Raw genomic sequence first — 20,797 nt, 5'->3', positions numbered from 1 at the left:
GAATATAAAACAGAGCCTCATTCTCAAAAAATTTAGTGCTTTCTGCAAAGGCAAGACACCTGAAAGAATTTGATAGCAGCATGAGGCCTTATATGAGAACTTCTAAGTTGATTTTTCAGACAGTGTTTTCAGAAAGAGAGAGAGGTGGGCATTCCAGGTGGGAGAACAGGATGAGCAAAAGTAGAAGCAAGCATGGTGGTCAGCACCGAGAGAACGGGTGACAGAGGGGGAGGTGGAGGGAGAGAGCGGGAATGGGGACAAAGGGAGGGGGAGAGAGAAACAGACAGAGAGAGAGATGTAGCTTTCTAGAGAAGTTATAGCCTTAGGAGGAAGGGCTTTGGAGTTAAAGGCACACATTTGAATACTTGCTCTGGTCTGTGATGTTGGGCAAATCAACTCACCCCTTTGGGACTGGTCCACTTCTCTGTGAAACGGGTGGTAGCATTGTACTCACCCCAAGGGTCGTTCTGAGGATTAAATGTGATAATACACTGAAAGCACTTAGAAAGTCCCTGACGTTGTACACCAAGCTTGATAAGTGTGAGCTCTGCCCCTCTGGGAAGGATGGGTTAGAATGGGCGGGTGCGCCAACTGCACACTGCGGGAGCGTGTGGACGTCACTCCATGCGGAAGGGAAACCCTGGCCTCAAGGATATCACCTAGAATCTGCTTGCAATTTGCATTGTAAGGTCAACCTCCACCTTCTCTTCTGCTTGCTAACTTTAAAGACAGTTCATTTCCATCAGCCTCATCCCAGACACCAAGTGTGAGTTATGCAGACAGAAATCGCATCCCTCTCATGAGCAATGTGCGCCCACCTGTCCACGTCAGGTTTTTGCTTCTCAGCTGCCAGGGCCTCGTTGCTCTTCGCTGCTCTCTGTCCTGTTTCCTAACATGGTACTTTGCTCATGTCACTCTGTGGTAGACAACAAAGGACAGTAACGCACGGCTCCTGCTCTCAAGGAATGCACTAAATGGTTGTATCAAAACTTGGCTTTTCCAAGTCCATTTTTAGAACCTTTTGTTTCAGTGGAATGAGAAAAAGTAATAATAGCCCAAGCAGGCATTTTAAAGGTGTCTTAAATCATTCTTCACTCATTTTCCTGCTTATATTGTGAATATCTTTAGTCTCTATAGAGGGACAAAGAAAAGAAAATTCCTGGCAGCCGTGAATTCTATTTATACTCAGCGGTACATTATTTTTCTATAGAAATAGCTCAGGAGGCTAGATGAGCCTGTTTTCATGGAAATCCAACTCTTTTTTGTGGTTATTGACTGTCTTTCTCCACATTCCAGCGTCAGCTACAGGAGTGTGTAAGAAGGGCCGTGCACACTCCAAGTGCATCCTCTAGAAGCTGGTGCTCGGCCCCTACATCAAATACGAGATCCAAACCCTGCCGACTCGGCTCCCTCTCCCGCTAGTTTTCTCAGAAAAATGCCAGATCTTAGCCCTTTGACAGATGACTTGCCTGGGAAGCCCAGCCACCCAGAGACGCAGTGTATTTCTTGATATCATTTTGAGAAATGGGAATTTTGAGAATTGAAAATTTTCTCTGTAACCCTCAATAGTGTGAGTCTGCCAGGACAAATGGGATGTATGTTCTCCCTTCAGAGCCCACATCCCATGGGCCACATGAGCTTGACAGATTTCCAAATCACTGCTCTGCTTTCCCAAAAAACACATTTTTTCCTGCTGTTTATTCAATGCTCTTGCTTTGGGACGACAAAATATAAAATACCGACTCACTGTATTGAATAAACACTTTTCTAATTAAAATGGTAGTGAGTGTTTATGTTGGATGGAGGCGGGGAATCAGGGCTATAAGACCCACCTGTGATTGTTTCGACCACACTTTGAGGGAGTCAGAAAGCACAGGCTGTGCAGACAGAAACTCCACGCGGCCACTCCCCCTGTGGGCAGTTGGGTTCTGTGTCCGTGCTCGTTGCTGCCGAGCTGCGTACCTTCAGGGTGCGTGTGGGGAGCACAGGGCGGTTGAGCTGCAGCATCTCTTCTCTGCTGTATACTGAAACAGGAGACACTGGGATGGTCGAGTGCATCCCTCTTGGCTCACACTTCTAGTTCTTGCTAGTTAGAGCTGCCATCCCGGGACTTTCATTCCAAATGCCTCCCTCTGTGGACTAGGAGGTGGTGTCCCACGGAGCTGGAGGGCATCTTAAGATCCTTCTCATCCTGTGCCTCTGTATTTATAACCACCTCTTCCTTACAGTGGCTACTGTTTATTGGATGCCTACCATGTGCTAGGGGCTTGACATTTCTCATTGAATTCCCATCACGGTCCTTAGAGATAGGAATGAGAGCCAACACTGAGTGAGTACCGGGCGTGGTGAGTGCTCTGTATTATCTCACTTGACGTTTGAAATAACCACAAGAGGCAAGTAGAGTGCTATTATTATACCATCTTACAGCTGAAGAAACTGGGACTCAGCAAGATAAAGCAACTTGACCAAAGTCACACAGCTGGTATATTTGAAAACTGGGATTTGAATCCAAACTCAGGGGACCCCAAGCCCCAGGCTCCTCCCACTGCTCCCCGTGTGCAGGGAGAACAGTAAGTTCATCCTGACACAGATGGTTGTTTCCTAATTCTCTCCTTGAGTGCAGACACGCTACCATAAGTGTTTTGGAAAAAACAATAAAGGATGTAAGTTTTAGGGATTTTTCTACACCTTTATTTACCTTGCTTAATATACTTTAATTAATAATTTTATGCCAATTGATCAGTTGCTTTTCATAATTTTGTAACAGAATTATCCTTTATTTTCAATGCATACTATAATTTCTTCAAAAGGTAATTATCCCAATTAAGCCAAGAAATACATACGTTTAAAATATATGAGATATTATCAAAGATTTTGCAGTTCTTATCCAAAGTGTTTGTAATCTAGATGATAAAAATTTCTATTTTTTTACTGATAAAAATATTCAGGCAAAGTATCACATTTACTTATACTTAACATATAAAAACAACTGGAAACCTCAACATACGTAGTGGACATCATTTCCTTCTTTTACTCAATGACGATAGGTTTCATCACTGTTAAAATTAATTTGGTAGCCATCTCCCTGTCTTGAGCTCACCATTATCTCTTGTTTTGTTGCCTGTCCTAACACCGTTGGTCTTGGGCGGTTGAGGTGAGAGTGCAGAGCTGGGGAGAGTTGGGGAGAGTTTGCACCTATCTCTGGAGCATCTCTCGCTTCCTGAATTGCTCCCTTACTGTCCAACCTAAAGGGGAGTGTCCCCTCCTTCAGAGGCCGCGTCCCTGATCCCGTACTCTCTTGCCTGCTCTCTCTTTTGTTTCTCTGTTATCCCGTCCTTCCACTCTCCTCCACGGGGGCAGCTCCTGTGCAGGGTGCGCACACGTCCGTGCACGGGGCCTCCATGTGTACGCGTGTGTGAAGAATGGGTCCTTACGGAGAAGCATGGTGAGGTGCCCGGGGGCGAAGCTGTGGCCCTGTGTGAGTGGCTGCCTTTCTTGTTGCCCTAACACACACCTCAGCTCCATCAGGGAGGAGAGCCCAGAAAGAGATGATTTATAGGGAAGAACTAGCGGTCCAACTCAATATCTCAGTTTCGGATTTCTGTGAGTGAGCCGACTCCCTTCAGTGGCTGGTGTCAACTGTGGAGCACCAGTTCCCCGTCGTGGTGGCTGCCAGCTCTGGGCTAAGGGTCCCTTCACCCCTTTGGCCTGGCCCAGTGTGTGGGATGCCCCTGCCCTCGTCCTTGGCTTCTGCCTTGCCAGTGACTAAGGCCTCCTGTCTCCTTTCCCTCCAAGTCCTAGAAAGTTAGGTCCACCTCTCATATATCTCCACGCCTCTTTCTCAGTATTCATGCTTGCAGTATTCATGCAGTTTCTGACCCCCCAGGAGCTGACGCATCACCTTCTGGCCTCCATTTTCTTTCTTTTCGGGAACAGTGCAGTTCTTACTTGTTCTACATCTTTCTGCTGCAGGACCTCTCATGAGCAACTTCTTTACTGACTGCCTATGACCCTGGATTTTCATAATGACCCTTGCAAATATTGATTTTTCCTTAAAAACTACTAGAATTTATGGTCTGGTGGAAAGGTTGACAGGGACTTGGTTTAAATAAGAAAAATATTACATTAGTTTGGCAATTGGAAACTTTACCAGTTACTTCGCTGAGAGCCCATAGGGTAACTTCTGCCCTTAACTGGGAAATAGAAAATAAAAATCAGTCCGAGTGCTTAGATTATAGAATGTCAGGCTGGAAGGATGTCAGAGAGATGATCCAGATCAAGGGAAGCAAACTTTTGCTGTAAAAGGCCAGATAGTAAATATTTTAGGCTTTGCAACTAGGCGGCTCTGCCCGTGTAGCCTGAAAGTATGCTAAGGCAATATCTAAATAAGTGGGCATGGCTGTGTTCCAATAAAACTTTATTTACAAAAACAGAGGATGGGCTATATTTGACCCTGGGTGGTAGCCTCCAGACTCTTGATCTAGACTAAGGCCTTGTTCTTACCCAGAGGAACTGAGGTCCAGAGAGGGGGAATTAAATGTTTAGAGTCAGATAGCTTATCTTTGGAAGAGATAGAGACAAGTCTTCATGGAGCAGTAATGGCTGTCAGCGCTCATGCCTAGGGCAAGAGGGAAGGGGAAAACACTACGGCCAGCAATGCTGCCAAAGGCTGCGCTTCCACTCTATGGGGGACTCGTCTAACTTGTGGCGTTTGAGAGCATTTATGAAGAGCAAACACTGGCTTTTTGGAATCAGAGTGTAGGTCTCATCAAAAACCGAACAAGGGTGTTTCACTGAGTTGCTGTTTTCAGTGGAACACAAAGAATAGGCTTGTAATTTTGCAGCTTGAGCTAGGACTCAGTTTCAGGCTCTCAGCTATCTGTTGGTGCCGTAAAACACACGACATTTCCAAAAAGGAAAGAAAAAGATGTACTGCTTTTGTTGAAGGATTTATGGGTCCCAAACTAATAGTGAGGTTAGCATGGAGCTTCACACATAGCACAGAAATGAGCAGAAAGAAAACAGGTCGATGTCTCTGGAAAGAGAAGATCTGTCCCCTCCTCTGTACCCATTAAATTATTCAACAAAATACTTACTGAGAGACTATCATGGTCAGACACTGTTCTACGTCCTGGACACACGGCAGTGCCCAAGACAAAAAGACCACCCTGCCACAACATTAGGGTAGATACAACCTAGGTCACTGAGAATGTGCATGGGTGAGGGCCTGCCAAACATCTACAGAGTGAGATCATCTCTGGTTGGATGGTTGTGTCCTCCTGCACATTAATTTGTTCTCCCCATATTTGAGTCAGAATAGGGCCAGGAAATCTAGCCTATGCCTGGTAAGAGATCCTGCAGGGATTTCTAGCTGGGTGAGTGAAGAGTGGAGATGCATGGTGGCGGGATATTTTGTGGGTTAGACTGGACTTTGTGGATGAGGAAACAGTGGGAGATGAACTCAGTGAAAAAGTTTTTTTCCAGATAAGAGTGGAGGCCCACATCAGAATTGCGGCTCAGTTTGAGTGAAGACTTGGCATTAAGAGCAGGTGCTCACAGCTAGAAGATTGTTCTAGGTCCTGCAGTTAAGATGGTGCAGAGCCTGGGGGGAATGAATAAGACTGGATTGTTGCATTGAGAAAGGGACTCTTTAATTATTCATTTAGAAAATTTGGGAGGAGGGGAACATGTGGTGGGAGTGGCTAGGGACAGAGGAAGAGGAGATTGACAGGTGGGTTTGAGAATGGCTGAAATGCAATGAGAAAGGAGATATATAGTAAAAGGCGTGGTCAGAGGCACAGGCAGGGGCCAGCGGCCTTGCGGACCGTGGTGAGGGCTATCTGTTATACCTGCTTGTAAGTTTAAATTGAGCAACTAGAACAACTGATTGGTTAAAAAGTGTCTACTCCCAAGAGAATTCAAAAACATCTGATCACAAAAAAACTTACACATGAATGTTCATTGCAGCATTATTATTCATAACAGCCCAGTGTGGAAATAATCAAGTGTCCATCAAGTAGCCCATGGATAAACAAAATGTGGCATATCTATACAATGGAATCTTATTAAGCCATAAAAAGGAATGAAATTCTGACATATGCTACAACATGGAGGAACCTTGAAAGCATTATGGTAAGTGAAGTAAGCCAGACACCAAGACTACATATTGCGTGATTCCGCTCATATGAGATATCTAGAACAGGCAAATCCAAAGACACAGAAAGTAGATGTGTGGTTGCCAGGGGCTGAAGGAGCAGGGAAGGAAAGTGACTGCTCATGGGGACAGAGTTTCTTTTTGGGCTGATGCAAGTGTTCTGGTTGTACAATCTTGAGACTGTGTTAAAAATCACTGAGATATACACTTTAAAATGGTGAATTCTGTGGTATGTGAATTGTATCTCAATAAAATGGTGTCTACTTAAAAAGTAAAAAAGCTCTAGTAAATATTCCACTTTTTCAAACCACTCATGCTGTCAGATAATGTATAAAAATGCTTGCAATTAACTGTGTCACGGGATGATTCCGGGGACTGGCCAGAAGCTTGGAAAAGCAGGAAGGTCAGTTTATGTCCTGTGTGGTCCAGCGTGTGTTTGTTTTTCATATTCAGACTTGTGGCCCAGGGGCCAGCCCAGTGGCATAGTGATCAAGTTTGCACGCTCCACTTCAGTGGCCCTAAGTTCACTGGTTAGGATGCTGGGTGAGGACCTATGCACTGCTTATCAAGCCATGCTGTGGTGGCATCCCACATACGAGAACTAGAAGGGCTTACAACTAGGATATACAGCTATGTACTGAGCTTTGGGGAGGAAAAAAAAAAGAGGAAGATGGCAACAGATGTTAGCTCAGGGCCAATCTTCCTCACCAAAAAGTATACAAGAAAAAAAGACTTGTGGCCCAAACTGATAACAGAGCATTATGTTAGAAATTGTCCTATTTGGCTTTTAGATTTTTAAAGCAGAGCTTTGGCAAGTTGTTTTGGCCTATTTTTAAAATGTCTGTAGCCATGTTGGTCCATTAGAACAAAGGACACTTTCATTGCCTAGTATACTCACGATGAGGCGACGGCCCGGAAGTTGTCAGGCCGAGATGCAGGCATCCTTGTGGCTGAAACCCCTTCACAGAGCCGGTGGAGCTGAACGCCTGCCTGGCCCGGGTGGTCACCTTCTTTGCTCAGCAGCAGGGGCAGCTTGCAGAGTCACAGTGGTCTCTCCTAGGAACATGGGAAGAGCTCGAAGCTCCAATAGTGAGTTCCAAGAGGTGGCTTGCTTTTTTTTTTAAGAGAAAAAAGGTACTAATTCCTAAAAAGCAGTACAGGTAATATTTGGGAGCATTAAAAAAAATTAGAATGAGCCTCCAACAAAGTAAAGAGAAAGAAAGGGAAAAACTATTAAAAATGTAGTTTGCACCCTTCCCTTGGATCTGATTTTTGACAAAGGCCCAAAATGAATCATTAGTTTCTAGGTTGTCCTAAATGATTTTTGAATGTGTTCAGAAACTGGTTATGCAAAAGAAGAAAGAACCAAATTTAGGAAAAATAATTATGGTGGTGCTGACATCATCAGACACTCACATCTGTTCTCCCGTTTGTGCCTCTGACCACACTAAAATATTTAATATCCCTTTAAAAAAAGGACTGTTCTTTGGGTTTGCTGAAGATGTTAATGACAGATATGTTTCAGCAGTGACCTTGAAGTAAACGTCTTGCTGTCCCTTACTTGCAGGTGTTCAGTGTTCTCCACAGCGGGCTGAAGAGGCCGGAGTTGTCAGGCAAGAGACTGACTTGTCTGCTTGTACTTGAAATGGATTCGAAGAAACACATGCATTTGTCTAGGGCAAAACACTTTCAAGGAGAGACCATTTGATGCTAAAAGGACCATTTGATGCTCTTTTAACCCTCTTGGTTTTATTCAACTCCTTTCATTACTTTCTGTTCCTGGCACCTTACCGAAGGAAGAATATGCCTAGAGTTTGAATGATGAAAGAGTATTCTATATTTTTAGCTATATTTGCATTTTACAAGTTTATTTGAAAGATAGTTTTGTGCAGTTAATCTTTTTTTCTGTTTAAATTATTTTGAAAATCTTAAAAATATCATTTTTAGCCTTTTAAATAAATATCAAAATGCCCATTACAAAAGGCTTTTTCTTCAATTCCATGTAAGAATTTAACTGTAATATGAACCAGGCTTAGATGACGTCTATAAATTAGCCCAAGAAAATTCCTGTAATTCCTGGCTATGAGGTTGTTTCTGAGGGGTCGTGGATTTCTGGTCATCCCGTATTTCCTCAATGCCTCCTACTTCAAGAGTAGAAAATATCGATAGCGTCACTGCTCATGGGCAAAGGCCCAGTTGTCCTTCAGGATGATCTCAGTTCTGATGAATATTTGGGTCTATGAAAAGAAAATTATAGAATATTAAAATTGTGCCTACAAGTTAGCCTCCATGATATGGAGTTGGTTTGGTTGCATTCATGACATGCACTCCAAAACATAACTTATATTTGGTTTTTCTTCTTGCATGACTAGTGGCACAACAGAACTGAGTCCATGATTGCCTGTGTTCCGGGAGCAGGGGTAATGGGGGCTCACCCAACTGAAGCTTGCTTGGAGGGCTCAGCTTTTCCATTCCTGCCATGTGGAGAGCTACTTGTTTCCATTTTATGGTTTTACCTTTTTCCTCCTCTCAGCTGGATCGTCCCTGGGGTGGGAGTGGAAGTTGGAGGGAGAAAAATGGCACTGGAAACTTCTGTGTTTTTAACACAGCTTCTGTGTTGTTAAATAAATAGTAGGAACCTTACAGTGCCATTCAGTTTAACTATTTCTAGTGCGGATTTTTTTTTTCCTTGAGGAAGATTGTCCCTGAGCTAATGTCTGTGCCAATCTTCCTCTATTTTATGTGGGATGATGCCGCAGCGTGGCTTGACGAGTGATGCTAGGCCCACATCCAGGATCTGAACCTGCAAACCCTGGGGCTCTGAAGCATAGCGTGCTGAAATTAACTGCTACAGCCCCATTCTAGTGCAGAATTTAATGATAGATTCTGTAAAGTATAAAAAATGAGCAAGGCAGTCTACAATTTCCAGTAGGACAGATTCCTTTAATGAGGGGAAAGTTATGCTCGTGTCTCAAGAGAAGTCTCGAAAAGTGTTCTAGGAGTTGAGAAGGAGGAGAGAACAGTCAGCTATAGGAGAGGACTGAGTGGGCTTCCTGGAGGAGCGGTGCCTGAGGTGAGCCCCAAATGGTGGTGGTGAAAGGGCAGAGGGAGGCCAGGGAGGAAATATCGCATGGAAAAGAAGTGAAAGGAGCAAAGCGCGGAGAGAGCAGGGGTGACTGTGCAGCAAATGGATTGGTGTAACATTGGTGTTCCAGGCCAGGGTGCTGGCTGCAGGGCCGCGTTACATAACCGGTAGATGAGAGATGTCTACTCCACCCTTGAACACCTTACAGAAGTGTAACCTTGCAACCTTACTGAAGCCAATTCTCCCGCTTCAGTTCCCTCCCTTGTCTGTAAACAGAAGGGGGAGGTAAGATGCTTTCTCAAGTCCAATTCTGCTCTGGTAAAAAGACAGGGGTCTAGTAAAAATTAGGGGTCTGTCCAGTAGGAAGCGATATAAGAGTGTGTTTGGAATGGTGCAGTGGGAATAAAAGGAGGGAAGAGACACGCCGTGAAGAATGCACATTGCTTGGAAACTATTGGGTGAGGGAATTGAGAGAGACAAGGTGACCAGGTTGTTGGATTTTTTCTTTCTGCTTTTTTTCTCCCCAAATCCTCCCAGTACATAGTTGTATATTTTAGTTGTGAGTCCTTCTAGTTGTGGCATGTGGGACGCCACCTCAGCATGGCCTGATGAGTGGTACCATGTCCACGCCCAGGATCCCAACTGGCGAAACCCTGCGCCGCCGAAGCTGAGTGCACGAACTTAACCACTCGGCCACAGGGCCGGCCCCCAGCTTGCTGCATTTTAAGCCCATCTTCCTGGGAAAATGGAGATGCCGTCAAGAGAAGGGAGGAAAGTAGAAGGAGTTGGTTTGCGGGAAGGATGAACTGTCTCAGACATGCTGACTGTGAGGCGCTGTCTTCAAGTCCAGGTGGACACGTCTCACAAGCTGTGAAAAGATGCTTCAGGAGGGGTTCAGGCTGGAGAAGAAGATTTGGCGGTCGTCTATAAAAAAGGCAATGTTGATGCTTTGGGATGGATGAGGACGAAGAGGGAGGAAGCAGAAAGGAAAATGCTATGGGGGGGGAGCAGAAAGAGAATCAGCAAGAGAGAGGAATTTGGGGAAGTAGAAAAGTTAGGGCATAAGGGAGGAGGACCATTCAACAGTGGCAGAGGCGAAGATGAGGGGAGGATTGAGAATTCGGAGGAGAGGAGGCAGAAAACCCCTGCAGAGTGACCGGGGGTTCACAGATGATTCCCTTCCTATCAGATCTGGGTTCGTTGAAATTCAGGGAAAGCCAAGAGAGAGAAAGAGAAGAGAAATCAATGTCGTGAGATGTAGGAAAAGACAAGTTTTAGAAACCTTCAAGAGAATCACTTGCTCTTATTTTATCGTTTTCTCAGCATCTTCCCCCTGTTTTTCTTGATGCAAAGCTCGGGGGCTCTCCTGGTCCCCCCCAGTGCTGATGAGTGCTCTCCTGAGGTCTACTACACTGAGATCAGACTAGAGGAGATTGAAAGTACCATAAATTTGCTTTCCCCAAAACAGACAGAATGAGAGCTCAATCTACCTGGAGAAGGGGGTCAGGTTCTTGGAGCAATTGTCAATGGGAGAAAAAAAGCCCCAAACTCAGCAAACCCCAAAGCAAACTTTGCCTGTTTGACAACATAGCCAAACTTCTGATAAAAGTGTCCCAGCAGTGTTTTATTTTCTTTTCAGGGCTAGGACTCAGGAAACCACAGAAGTAAGTCAAAAGGTGAAGGCAGCAGAGCCACCTGGCAGTGGCACCTGGGCAGGCTCGGGTAGCCCCGCCACTTGGTGCAATTCAAGATGCCGCCCCTTTGAATTCTAAGCCTCTTCGCTCTGCCTCCGGTCCGGTAATCTGAGCGATGTCTGTCCCTGTGCACTGTGGTGTCAGCACGTGATCAGGCAGGGCTCCTGGGCTAATGGTCCCCAGGTTTGGGTTTCAGGGGGTGGGGATTTTCAGGCGGGGCGACTTTGGCAGGCAGCCCAGATTTCTGGAATGTGTGTGCTCTGCCTGGTGGGCTAGCAGTTTGGCATCAGGTTCCTGCCCTGAATGCGGGAGAACAATAGGCATGTGACTCCAGGGCTAATTAGCTGTGTGAAAGCCTTGGGGCCTGAGCTCTTCTCCCCGGCTGTGCTCTTGGCTGGGCGCCCCCATCTCTCCGCCACTGCCTCTGGGGAGCCTGCTTGAACACTTGCTGGCTTTGGGAGCCCCGGAGGCAGAACGATGCATCAGGGAACTGGAGTCAGAGGGTAGGCACCAGACTTGTGACTTGTGTCACATGGGTGGCCCACTGTGGCCTTAGATCAGGAAACGGCCCTGTGCAAAGCCATCGTGTTGCTTTTGGCACACGTCTGTGCTTGCTCATGAATAGGTTTGTGTGAGGGACACACTTCCTGCCCCAGCCCCGTCTGGATATGACTACCTCTGAGCGCTGGGATGATTTCGTCCTCTTACAGAGGGGGAAATGCTCTTTCCGCACCATTTGCCTTCAGCGTGCCTAAATATTTTCATGGGGGGTAAGGCTGAAATGAAGGCCAGGCTGTGGAAGGCTTCAGGGTTCATGGAACATCAGCCAAGTTCTTGGGGGACTGTGACGTGTAGATGAGGTCGAATCTTAGGTTTGAAGGAGTCAAAAGGTCTTGGATATTTGACAGGATAATAAAAGTGGTTTTTCATTCAGGATCATCTAACTCAACTCAGGACAATTCAGATTTATATAGTTAAATTAAGAATGTTATTTACCTAACAAAAATATTTACATGAGGCATCTTCAATAAAAAGGCCTTCCCAGAGGCTGGGAAACATCAGGAGAGGTTTGACTTGCATCCTTTAAGGTATTCATCTGGTTTAGAAGATGAGGGTCGTCTTTATTCTCACCTTTAACACCTCTTCAGTTTGGTTGGAGAACAGTGGGAAAGGCTTAGCAGGTGTGAATGAAAGGGAAAATGTTTCTTAATTGGGTTTTAACACAAAACCTAACTTCTTTCCTTAGGCAGCACTCTTGCACCTGTTCCTGAATCAGTTTTTTTCTCTCTCATTATGTGGCTCCCTCAAGATTTAAGACTGAGACCCTACTTTAGACGGCCTCAATGGGGCTATAGTTGAGGAAAGAGATGTTTAAAATATTTTCCCCCAAACTTCTTCAAAACCAAAAAAAAAAAAAGAAAAAACTGGTTGAAGTTGGTTATTACTTTTTAAAAGGATGAAAGAATTGATGCTTATTAATGCCTCTGGAAAGTTTTGCATGTTGCGGAACCTCGCTATGCAAAGTGTACCCATCCAATCTACAGCTTTGCTTCTCCTGGGACGTGTTCGAAATGCAGATCTCAGGGCCCAGCCAGGCCTGCTGCATCAGACTCTGCCTTCTGACGAGAGCCCCAGGGGATTGGTAAGAAACCGAGCATGGGAATAAACAGGTACTACTGTCGTGAATTTAAAGTCCTCTCTTCTTTGTTCTCTCAGCAACGCTTGCCCCCCCCCCCCCCCCCGCCAACCCGCCCTGTCTATTAATCCATGGAGAGGTGCTGGACCACCCTTGGGACACCCAGATTTTTCTGTATTTGAAGCATGTGAGGTGATTTGACAGCTGGAGACCTTCCTGTTAACAGCCATTATAATAAAACATTCCCCCAAACCAAATTCGACAATTATTAACATGTTTAAACAGAAAACGATGTTTACTAAGGCATTCTTCCTGAGGCTTAACATATCCTGTGAAGAGGGTGGGGTGGGGGTGAGGGGGATAAATGGAAACCTTAGCTGTACCTGTAGTTCAAGGTAATGTTAGAACCAGGGGTTTAAGTAAGAAAAAAACCCCCTTCCTTAGAAGCTGGAAATAGAGCTCCTTTTACACACACAATTGGTCAGTGATAACCTTGTCACTGAAGTGACTTCATTGAAGTAGCTCGAAGACGTGTCGGGAGCCGAAGCTCCCCCTCCGCCTCGCTCTGCGCCGAGCATCCACGTGCGGAGCGCCCTTTGGCCGGGACTGTGAAATTGCTGGTACGAATACGGCCTCAGCTGCATTTCAGCTCCGTGGGGCCCTAGGAGGACATCAAGCAGACGCTTAATCAGCATTTCCTCCATGAGTTGTGGCAGTAATTTCAACTGGTGTCTGGGGCTATAAGGACCTGAAAAGATATGACTCTTGGTTGGTAGTGGACCAGGGGCTGCTCTGGGGGGAGGTCAGCTCGGCCCTCGGAATGGTCGTGACGCAAAGGTGCAAAGACGAACGGTGTGCACATACTGAGTGTGGATTGTGGAAATCTTGCACTCCTAGCCTTGGAGTCTGCGAACCTCAGGGGGGCATCTATTTCAACCCCGCACTGCCCGCGGGAATTCTCTCTACAATGTGGGCTCATTTATTCAACAAACTTCCGCCAACTGTTTACGAGGTGTACGCCTGCTCGGGACTGCACATGGCGCTTGGGAAGGAGGTGACATGCAGTTTCTGGCCCCCAGGAGTTGTCAGTTCAATGGTGGGGGGAGGGGGGGCGGGTTAGACGTTTAAGCAAGTAATGACACTATTTCTTAAAAAAAAAATAGAAGTTTATGAAAGGCACCATATAGGAGTATGGAAGAAGGAGTGTCCAGCTCTCTCTGAGGTGAGTGGGAGGACATGGATGGCCTCACAGATGTAACCCCACCAGAGACATTGCTTCTCAAGAACCAGAAGACATTCTCAGGGCGACATAACAGTTTGTGAAATGTTTACTGTGTTCCAGGCACGATCCCAAGAGTTTCACATGTGCTAATTCATTTAATCTTACAATCACTGCCGGTTTGCTATCCCCACTTTCCAGATTAGGGAACCGAGGAGGGAGAGGTAAGGTGGCCTGTGCAGCTGGTAGGTGGCGGAGCAGGTAGCTGAGCATAGGTTATGCAATTCCAGAGCCCTTTTCTTAAGCACAAGGCTAGTCTCTTTCCCAGAAGGAAAGATACCCTCCAGGCAGAAGGAAGAGGCCTGTGTGCTCTTATGGTGGAATGAGGGAGCATGGCATATTCTGGAAACTGCAAGTAATTTAGTGTGGCTTCTGATCAGAGCTTGCAAGGATAGGTAGGGTCTGGGTCCTGACTTTAGATTTTAAGGAATTTAGTATTCCTCTCTAGGTGATAGTTTTTGAGGGATTCTTTTTTTTTTTTTTTTTGTGAAGAAGATCATCACTGAGCTAACATCTGTGCCAGTCTTCTTCTATTTTGTATGTGGGTCAGTGCCACAGCATGGCTGACAGGTGGTGTATGTCTGTGCCCAGGATCTGAACCCATGAACCCCGGGCTACCCATGTGGAGTGCATGAACTTAACCACTATGCCACTGGGCTGGCCCTGGCATTTTTTTTTATTGCCGTAAAATATAAAATAAATATAATAGTTTTAACCATTTTTGAGTGTACAATTCAGTGGCATTAAGTGCATTCACATTGTTGTGCTGCCCTCACCACCATCCATCTCCAGGACGTTTCCGTCTTCCCAAGCAGAAACTCCATACCTGTTAATATTTCCCATTTGTTCCTCCCCCAGCCCCTGGCAACCACCATTCTGGTTTCTGTCTCTATGAATTTGACTGCTCTAGGGACCTCAGATAAGTGGACTCATACAGTATTTGTCCTTTTGTGACTGGCTTATTTTATTTACCATAATGTCCTTAAGGTTTACCATGTTGTCGCATGTGTCAGAACTTCCTTATGTTTTAAGGAGTGACGTTCCATTGTACGTGTATACCACAGTTTGTTTATCCATTTGTCGTCGATGGACACTTGGGTTGCTGCCGCCTTTTGGCTACTGTGAATTGAGGGATTTTAATCTGGGGAATGGTCTAGTCAGATTTACATTTTAGAGCTACGGAGGAGAAAACCCTCTCTTGCCAGTGTACTTACTGGTTGGGATGAGTGAAAGGAGACTAGAAACAAGTTTTCGCTGCTACGACAGTTGAGGTGACAGATCGTGAAGCTTGCACTAAGGTAGTGTTGTGGGGTGGATGAGAGGACGGACGGATTTCAAGACACACTTAGAAAGTAAAAGCCAGAGGAATTGGCGACCATTTGGAAAGGGCTGGGGTACATGAGGGGGAGTCATTTAAGACTTGGGTGTGTGACCTGGTAATTGGGTAAATAGTAGTGAAATAGGACCTACCAGAAGGAAAAGAAGATTTCAACAGGTAAATGCTTCAGAGGGTCCTTCACTTACCTCTGAAAGGCTATGCAACTGGGTATGTCACATGCGTTTTCCTGGCGAGAGGGTCTGCAGCATTCCTTAGATCGTTCTAACATCTGTGTTCAGTAAAAACAAAGGAGCAGTGATGGAAGCAGTAGCGACTGGACCGGATTCCGTCCAGAAGGGTGGAAGGTGCTCAAGAGCGTGGGTGGGGAAATTGACCTTGGAAGCAGGAGAGAAACAACTTTTCTCTGAGATCAGAGCAGAGATGTGGAAGGTGTAGCTGCTGCTTGTGCCTGGGCAGGGTGGCGTTGGGCAGGTAAGTGGAGGCAGTTCTCTTCTAATGTTCCTTTGCTGGTCTTTGTGAAGAAGGAGACAAAGCGCTCCTGTTCCCACTGAGTGGGCTGGTGGTTGCAGAAGAGATGGAGAATGGTGGAGGTGTAGAATCACCAGTTGTGGAAATCCAGAAAAAGGTTCAGCAAGCTAAAGGGTGAACGAGTCAGGGGAAGTGTCTGTGAGTGACGGGGCAGTTCTAAATGATGTGTCTGCTGTCCACAGCATGGGCAGCCCTGCCCTTATTGGACGGCACTCATTGTTGGAAAGGTCTCTTTTATTTTGAGTCAAAATCGATTTTTCTCTTGTATCTTGTCCTTCCTTTTTCAAGCTAAACCTTCTCATTTTCTTTCATCAACTCAATGGGATGTAGTTTTCAGAGCCAATCTGGACATACAATCTCTTCTCCAAATGTGGGGCTCATTACTGAACGTAAGGCTCTAAATATGCTCTCACTGGTGAGATCCGCCTTCCTTTTTCCAAGGCTGAATCTTTATTAATCCAATCTGGAAGGTTCTAAGTTGACAAAACTAAAGGCCATTTCTCTCTTGCATTTCCAGCTCCAAGCACGGTACCTGGCAGGTAAATACTTGTTGAATGAACAAGTGACTCTATTTGCAGAAATCTCCATAAAAAGTAATTTTATAAAATTTTGTAAAAGTAATCTTTACGCCTTAGAACTGAAGTAAAGAAGATTAAATGGAGATGAAATAAAATGGTGTGCCTGAAAAGACATATAAGCCATAAAGCACTATACAGATGCTGGTTATTATCTTCATTATTTTCTCTATATTTCTGATAACCTGGACACACTGTTTCTGAATTCAGAATCCAGCCTTTGCCAGTATCTACACAGCTTAATTACACCGCTGTTGTTCTCTCTTCTTAACTCCTGCCAGCCAGACGTCCCTACAGCTGTCTCGATTGTTCACGTGTGTTTGTATGAGACATCTGGAAGTTCAATTTGCAGAGAGGATGCCTTTCCCTCCAGCTTAAAAAGTGTCTGTGTGTCTCAGGTGGGTCTGTGGCCTAGTTTGCCTTAGTATGTCACTTGATTGTAGAAAGACTAGAATCCTCATTACATTAAAATATTTTATTGCAAAAAATTTCAAACATACGAAAGGAGAGGGAAGAAAGAGTGAGCACTTGTATAGCCATCACCCAGATTTGACAGTTAGTGTTATTTTGCTGCATCACTTAAACCATCCACTTATAAGACTTTTGCTGAAGGCATTTAAAAAATATCTTGTGCCATCATTTCATCGTACGCCTACACACTTTAGACTGCATCTCTAAAAAGTATGGACGTTTTCTTTTATAATCACAATGTCATTTGCATACCTAAAAATTAATATCCCTTGCATAACTTTCTCTGATTGGCTCAAAAATGTTTTCTTACACTTGGTTTGCTCGGTTGAGGCTCCGTGACTCAGTCAGTCTGGGCTGCCATAACGAAACATCACAGACAGGGCAGCTTAAACAACCAACATTTATTTCTCAGTTCTGCAGCCTGGGGTGGCCAAGATCAAGGTGCCGACGGATTCAGTGTCTAATAAGGCCCTCTTGCTGGCTTGCAGATAGCCGCCTGCCTTCTTGCTGTGTGCTCTCACGGCAGAGGGCTCTGGGCTCTTCCTCTTATAAGGGCACTAATCCCATCATGGGGGCCCCACCCTCACATCCTTATCTAAACCTAAGTATCTCCCTATGACCCCACCTCTGAACACCATCACGTTGGAGATCAAGGGCTTCAGCGTATGAATTTTGGGGTCGACACAAACAGTCTGTAACACTCTATAAATGTATCACACGTTGCATTTATTTATGTCTCTTGAGTCTTTAAATACAGAGTAGAACACTCTTCTTCTTGTCACTGTTGTGGAAACTAGATCAGTAGTTATGTGGAATGTCCCACATTCTGGATTCATCCATTAATTTCCTTATTTGGTCATTGAACTTCTCTACCTGCCATATTTCCTGTCGTCTGTGTTGGGAGGCCTGCAACATCTGGTCATCCCACTCCAGTGCTGCTAAGAGTCATCACGGATTCCGGGGCACCACTGGCACAGAGTAATCTTTAAAAATATATAGTAAAAGATTATTTTTCTTCTCAGTCCAAAAGTAAGACATATTAATTGTAAAAGATTTACAACATATAGATAAGCAAAAGAAATAAAACTGTCTTAAGATCCTAATCTTAGATAACTGCAGTTAAAATTTTGGTGTAGATCTTTCTAGAATTCCTTTATAATACATATTATATCATAATCATCTCTTTCCCCTTACTGTGAGTATCTTTTAATGTCTTGAAATATTCTTTTACAATGTCATTAGCTGTCTAGTCCTTGTGTGCTAGTATCAGAATGTATTTAATGTACTACTTTTGTACAAGTCGTGAAAATCGCAAATCCACTGTCCAAAATGCTCATTCGGATTTGGCCTCAAACCACTCTGAGAGCAAATGACCCCTGCATGTCTCTCTGCTTGCTGGGGCTGCTGCTCTGCTCTCCTTGGGGGTGAGACAGGGGTCTGGGGGGAGGGAAGGGGAGAGTTTGGGGGCGAGAGTAGGGTGAGGTGATGGGAGAAGGCTGGGTGCCATTTGAGAGTTTCCCTGAAGTGTTGAAATGTGTGTTCTGTGTCTCACCAAAGACTCTACCTTGTTCTGTTTTGGATCCCATCCACATCTAGAAGCTGATTTCATGTGCTCCTCTAACCTTTGCTCCTCCAAGTGTGGTCACAGACCAGCGGCATCAGCATCTCCTGGGAGCCTGTTGGAAATGCAGAATCTCAGGCCCGTCCGAGACGTGCTGAGTCAGTACCTGCATTTTAACCAGATCCCCAGGAGCGAAGTGTGAGTATCACTGTTCTAAGGCACTTTTACTTAATTAACGTCTGGAAAAGCTGGTCCATCGTGAGATTCACGTGGGATGAACATGCTAAATTCAGCTGTGGAGAAAATCTTACTAATGGGCCAACTGGGCGTGCTTTCTTTCTAGGGATGGAGGAGAAAGCCAGTGCTGCGTCTGGGAGAGGTGAACCTGCAGTGGCGAGGGGCCTGCGATTTGCAGTTCAGACTCAGTCTTAACAACCATGTGACATAAGTGGTCCAATCTTTGCTTTCCTCCTCGGCGTAATGGAGACCATATTCCTTATTTCAGAGGGATGGGCTAAGGTTTAAATAAAATCATATACATAAAGTACTTAGCTCAGCGCCTGGCACATTGTAAGTGCTCAGTGAATGTCAGTCACTGTTATTAATTATCACAAAATTCTGTTTTATGAAGCAATGGTGAGAGCAAAGGTTAATTCGTAGCTATTCCTTTGGGGAATACCAGGACGTTGAACTTTTTCCTCCTAACGTCAGCTGCAAAAGAAGTTGCCAATCAATTTTAGCTGCTGGTTCCACATACAGAAGGTGATAAAACACTTCAGGTCGAACACATCCGTGTTATGTTTAGAACAACCACCCACTATGTACCATATGCTGTCTTATTCTTTTACCCACATGAGAAAAAAAATAACCAACCTAACTTCCCCTCACTCTTTTTAAAAAGGTCTTTCTTTTCTCTACAGGCTGAGGCTTAAATATGCTTTGATTCCAAAGAGATTGTCTTTACAAAGAATCTTCGTCTTTAAAAAGATCTGTCTAGCTCAATTCTATAGTGTTCTAAGAGAGCAACACAACAAAGAAAGTCTTGATGAGTTGCACAGTCGACTATACTTTTTGAAGTAAATGAAATACAACTACTCCCAAATGCGGTGTGGCCTTTTTCCAACCCCTAAGATAAATATTTGTAGAGCCAGCCTTGGTGGCATGAAGACCGCTCTGAGGTGATGGAGGATTACAGTGGTCACATGCTTCTTAAAGATGGGCCTCCTGACAGTTAGAGGTCGAATTCTTATCCTGGAACTGAGCCAGAAGGAGTAAAATACTTTCAGGAGTTAAGTACTCCCCTACGTGAGGGAAACACACTCTCTTGGGGGCATTATTTGGCTCCACTGGAAGGAATCAACCCTGTTGCCATCTGTAAAAATAAGTTTATCTTATACGAATAACCCCTGAATTCTTAGAATTCTCTTAAGTAGGCGAAGTATCATCCTAAATTATTTTAACCTCAGAAAGCACAAGCACCCCTCCTGACACCTGTGACTATTCTCCTCCTAAGATATTTTCCTGCTTCAAGTTGCTCATGAGAATCTGGCATTTTCATTGTCAGTCTGATCCCAGGTTAGTATTGAGTAGATTTGCTAAATGTGGTATGATGAATACTGTTCAGAGTCCACTCTTTTTGCCTCTCTTGTGGTTGGCAAGCAAAGGACAGTCTATGTCACCATGAAGATGGAATTCAGAACCTGTATTCCAGGTGAATGAGCCTCATCCTGTAATTCACCTGCTTGGAACATGTGGCAGAATCAATAAATACATACATTTCTAGAACACATAGGTGTGGTTTATTTGTATATAACCTGTTGCAGAACTTATGTCACTTAGTCAAAAAGCTTGTTAGTAAACTAATAATAATAAGATAATTATACTTGTGTCCTAATCAATCTGTACTTTTAAAATATTTATTAGGGTCACACAAATCCACAAAATAGACATTTTCCCAATCTTAATTTACCATTATCACTGCTTCCTGATTATTTTGCACCTTTTTAGAGTTTCCTGTGCTTCCAGGCTAATAGTTCAAACTAATCCGCTTATAGCAACATTGCAATTCCTTGACATCCGATGAATTCTCCCCCTCCCCCAAAAGACAGCACATATCCAATTTCCTTTAAACCCATGACTTGATTTTCATTAATACTATACAAATTTCTCCTACCTTTCAGACCCAGGAGCCAATGTTTATTTCCTAAAAAAGGCGTGTGTTACTCCTCTATTCCTCTTTTCTTTGAGTGACAATATTTTCAAAATCAATTTGTGATCTTCATTGTCACAAGCTTAGAAATATTTAGAAATAACTTTCAAAAGCATTTGCTTAAGCCTCAGGAAAATAGGTGAGGAAGGGATACACCGCGCAGGCTTTTCTCAGAGCCCAGTCTCACTTGAAACGTTGAGGGTTCTGAGTGTCTGCAGGGACTGCCCTGCTGGAAGGTCCGGATGCTTGTCTAACTGGCAACACAG

This window comes from Equus quagga, chromosome 6, assembly GCF_021613505.1.
Source record: "Equus quagga isolate Etosha38 chromosome 6, UCLA_HA_Equagga_1.0, whole genome shotgun sequence".
In the NCBI taxonomy this organism is placed as follows: Eukaryota; Metazoa; Chordata; class Mammalia; order Perissodactyla; family Equidae; genus Equus; species Equus quagga.
Note: the sequence above shows the minus strand (reverse complement) of the source record.